This window comes from Bubalus kerabau, chromosome 1 (genome assembly GCF_029407905.1).
Source record: "Bubalus kerabau isolate K-KA32 ecotype Philippines breed swamp buffalo chromosome 1, PCC_UOA_SB_1v2, whole genome shotgun sequence".
Lineage (NCBI taxonomy): Eukaryota > Metazoa > Chordata > Mammalia > Artiodactyla > Bovidae > Bubalus > Bubalus kerabau.
The window spans coordinates 202,912,258-202,917,517 of record NC_073624.1 but is presented as its reverse complement, the minus strand read 5'-3'; positions in this window follow the sequence as shown (position 1 = coordinate 202,917,517).

The following is a 5,260-nucleotide window of genomic DNA, read 5'->3' as shown; positions in this document are numbered from 1 at the left end:
TTATGTTTATGGGTGTGTTTTTTGAATTTTCTCCAGCTTTCCGTTGCTGTTTTCTTTGGTATGTGCCATTAGCCTTTGTAGATGCTTAAGTTCTTCAGGGACAATGAAGCTGTTTTTTCTGCCTACGTTGCTCACAGCTGACTCTGTCCTAATGAGCAGTCAGGACAGGTTTGGTATGGTGATGACATTCATCAACATTTTGTTTTGCCCAACTCTGTGCCATGCTGTGATGGAACTGACCCCATAGGGGTCTCATAGGTAGGGCATGCTAAGCATGAAGATGATGATGTTTAAAAATTGAGCGTGTCACCTATGTGAGGTCATTGGTGGTCTCGAAAAGTTTTCACATTATGTCATTTTATGTCCTTGGAACACCTGAATACTCAGGAGAACTTTACCCCAATGGATAAAAACCCGTTAATAAGATTATGGTAATAGTGATACCCTTGGACTTTCCTGGTGGCTCAGTGGCAAAGAACCCGCCTGCCAATACAGGAGACATGGGTTCGATCCCTGGGTTGGGAAAATCTCCTGGAGGAGGAAATGGCAACCCACTTCAGTATTCTTGCCTGGGAAATGTCATGGACAGAGGAGCCTGGGGAGCTACAGTCCATGGGGTCTCAAAGAGACATGACTTAGGGACTGAGCGTGAACACAGTAGTGATCCTAAGTAATATAGTATAGCAAAAAGTTAAGTCTACTGCCCAGTCCTCCTGTGCCTTTACCCCAAACCTGAGGGCTTTGACTCGTGACAGTGCATTTTCCTTAGATCCGTATTCTGGATACCATGGTGGCTCTGGGCCCCACAGTCACTCTTAATCAACAGTTCTTAAACTTTAGGGGGGAGTGTTATTTATCCCATTGAGAATCTAATGAAAGACATAGACTCTCTCTAGGGGAAATAAACATCAGCACGTAGGATATTTTAGAAATAGCTTTGAAGCCTTCATAGAGTACCCTGAAGTTCATTTCAGGATCCTCTAGGGTCAACTAACCTTTGTCTTTTGATTACCTTGCTAAGCACTGTGGGATGTGTGTTATCTGAGTCATCTCAGTTAAATCCAACAGTGACCTGCTGAGACAGGTCCTATGTTACACTCATTCTGTACCATAACGAGATGGAAGCATAGAGAGCGTTAGGAGCTCTGTTACACAGGAGGTAAGCAGAAGAGCTGGGATTAGAATTTATGAAGTCTGGTATCAGAGCTGAAGATGCATGGAGTCTAGTTTTAGAACCCTTGCTATAGAGAATGTGATTCTAAGCTGAATTCTAATCTGAAGGAGCACCACAATTATTGGAAAGTTACAGGGGTTCTGAGTCACTCGGCGTCAGTGATGTGATCCATAACAGCAACCTTTGACCTCACCCATGTGGTTGTTACAAAGGCAAGCACTCATCACTCCAGAACTATATAATCTTAGTAAAATTTTTTAGGAGATTTGTGTGCACATTAAAGTTTGACTATCATTAGCTTAGGTCCTGTAGCATTAGCAACTCTGCCACCCCCTGAAACCATTTTTGAGCTTAAAATTACATTTTTGATAGCTTTGGGTAGTATTGCGTATTGGTTCCTGGTGCTGTAAGTGAGAGTGATGGTATGGTTGTGGGGAAGGTGATTTAGGGAGAGGTGGAGCCAGCACCAACCATCTCGTTATGGTACAGAATGAGTGTAACGTAGGACCTGTCTCAGCAGGTCACTGTTGGATTTAACTGAGATGACTCATATAACACACATCCCACAGTGCTTAGCAAGGTAATCAAAGGTCCCCATACTCTGAGGCAATTGAGAGATCTATTTCGAATGTCCTTTTAAAATGGCAACATTCTAGAATTGAGAAACAAGGTGGTGGAAATGCCATTCAAGCAGCACAGGATGGTTCTGGGTAGTACGAGGCTATGGAGAGCCACCGCAGCTTCAAAACGAAAGCTTTCATCTCTCGTGACTGTTTTCTGCAGGTCACCATTGTTGTGGTAGGTCTTTAAGAACTGATGGGGGTGTGTCCCACCTGGGAAGCAGCTGTGCTCTGGGCTGATTTCCTGTCCTCACCCCCATACCCCCACTGTATGACCTGGTTCCTTCCCTCTTAGATCCCTGCTTAGCTTTGGTGTCACTGCCTCCCTTTTACTCAATTGCCTCCACTCTAGATTGTTACCATCTTCAATTGGGTTCTGCAACCCTTTCGTGTTTTTGAACTACAGTAAGTTGAACTTCCTATGGCTAAATGCTGCTGCTGCTGCTGCTAAGTCGCTTCAGTCGTGTCCTACTCTGCGACCCCATAGACGGCAACCCACCAGGCTCCCCCATCCCTGGGATTCTCCAGGCAAGAACACTGGGGTGGGTTGCCATTTCCTTCTCCAATGCATGAAAGTGAACCCTATACCTAAACTGGAGCTCATACCAAGCATAGTTCTTACACTCAGATCTCTCTTCATGTAAGACCCTCTTTTGTCACTGAGAGAAGTCATTATGGTTAATTCAAAGGCTCACAGAAATTGACCTGTTTAAGTCATATAGGTGCATTCTGGAACATTCTGTGGAATAGTGAGGTAGAATGAGTAAAATGTCCTCACAGACATGCTTTTTTATTGAGAACTCAACTCCAGCAAATATTTTATAGTTAATTTAATAGGTCCTGGGATAGATATTGGATTTCTGTGAGGATGAGTGAAGAGATATTTATTTGGATATTAGGAGAGTTGTGTGTGCTTTTCTTTTTCTGAGCAGGGAGCCTGAAATCTACTTAGAAATGTAACCATCAGCCCAAAGGGAGAAATCTCTTAGAACAAGCAAAAAAAAAAAAAAAAAAAAAAGACATTGCTAATAATTTTGATTTCTGTACCAGGAGTGTTCTGTAAAAGTGGTGCCAAAAATTCCCTTTTAGAAACATCTTATTTCATTGTATTTTAAAGTTCAGTACAGTGAATGACAGGGAAGCCTGGCATGCTGCAGTCCATGGGGTCACAGAGTCGGACATGACTGAGCGACTGAACAATATATAGCAGCTTCAACTGATAAAGCTGGAGGACACAATGTTTCAGAATGTTTAATATGGGTCTCTACATTTGAGTTAACTAGATAAAACACACACACACATACAGTTGAAATTATAGACATTTATATGATTACCATTGAGGCATATTGATACTTGGCATGATACTATTATCTCCTAAAATGCAAGGAAATTCACATCCCTGATATTGGATTGGATTGTTTAGTTGCTCAGTCATGTTCAACTCTTTTGCCATCCAATGGACTGTAGCCCACCAGACTCCTCTGTCTATGGGATTCTCCAGGCAAGAATACTGGAATGAGTTGTCATTTCCTCCTTCAGGGAATCTTCTAACCCAGTGATCAAACCTGCGTCTCCTACAATGCAGGCAGATTCTTGACCACTGAGCTACTAGTGAAGCCCCTCCTTGACCTTAGACAGACACAGATACCAGTTAACATGTGGATCCTGAAGATTTTTCTTTTCTTTTAATTATTCATTTGAAACAAGTAATGACTCAAAGAGTAAGCAATATGTAAACTCTTCACCTGGGGGAATATTTCAGTGTGAGATATGAATCCATTAAGGTCTTTTGTTAAGTAGATTAATTAAAAAAATTAACCATTGTCTAGAAGTCAGAGCACGCAATTGCTTACCACAGGAATAGAGGAATTAGTGCCAACCTTGGAAATGTCAACATGCCAACTGCCTTGAAGAGGTTGTTTGATGGAAGATTTTTTAAAAAATATTAAAATATACTTGATGTACAATATAAGTTTCAGGTGTACAATATAGTGATTTATAACTTTAAAGATTATATTCCATTTATAGTTATTATAAAATACTCATTACCTCAATGGGAGATGCTAAATTGCAAGCTTACGTATAGTGCCTGAAAATGTTTCTTCATTGGGAAATACCTAACATAATTAAATTAATTCATACTGTGTTCCAGGGAAGAGTCAAGCTTGTAGATGAAAATGAAAGAGGAGAGTGAAAAAACTGGCTTAATACTCAACATTCAAAAAACTAAGATCATGGCATCTGGTCCCATCACTTCATGGCAAATATATGGTGAAACAATGGAAACAGTGAGAGACTTTATTTTCTTGGGCTCCACAATCACTGTGGATGGTGACTGAAGCCATGAAATTAAAAGATGCTTGCTCCTTGGAAGAAAAGCTATGAATGACCTAGACAGCATATTAAAAAACAGAGACATTACTTTGCTGACAAAGGTCCATATAGTCAAAGCTATGGTTTTTTCCAGTAATTCATGTATGGATTTGATAGTTGGACCATAAAGAAAGCTGAGGGCCAAAGAATCGATGCTTTTGAACTGTGGTGTTGGAGAAGACTCTTGAGAGTCCCTTGGATTGCAAAGAGATCAAACCGGTCAATCCTAAAGGAAATCAGTCCTGAATATTCATCGGAAGGATTGATACTGAAGCTGAAACTCCAATACATTGACCACTTGATGCAAAGAACTGACTCATTGGGAAAGTCCCTGATGCTGGGAAAGATTGAAGGCAGGAGAGAAGGGGATGACAGAGGATGAGACGGTTGGATGGCATCACCAGCTTGATGGACATGAATTTGAGCAAGCTCTGGGAGTTGGTGATGGACAGGGAAGCCTGGTGTGCTGCAGTCCATGTGGTTGCAAAGAATTGGACACGACTGAACGACCAAGTGCATCAGTTGTGGAATCATCTATGTGTCATCTGCTCATGTTCACTAGTGATTACCAAATTGTTCAGAATTTCATAAACAATATTCTTCCACCAGGAGAAAGAAGTCCAGACTGAAGTTCAACACTTCTTGGTAGTTGTGAAAAATGTAATCAGAGAAGTTGTCAGGCACTGTAATTAAAGCTCCCTGAGTGACTCTTTTGCATATGCAAATTATCCTCATTGGCATCCTTTGTGAGGAAATGTTAAGGTAAGTGAGTTAGCATGTATACTATTAATTAAGAAGAAAGACGATCTTAGTAGTGAATCAAATCAAGTGTCTATTTAGTTTTCTTGTACCTCCTACTATAAGCAGCACCCAAAGTGCAGGGTGATGCTTTTCTTGACCCCTTTTGATCACTGAGAGGCCTCTGTTTACATACTGAAGGGTCTGACAATTACTGATAGTAACTGTGCTTGTATTTTGGGGTGTTTGTCTCAAGGACCACTAACACATTTTTTCTGGTGATATTCTGAAGGGAATGTTATGAAAATAAACTCTCTAATGTTTCTTATGCTGATCTGTCAGGGGCCTTGAAATT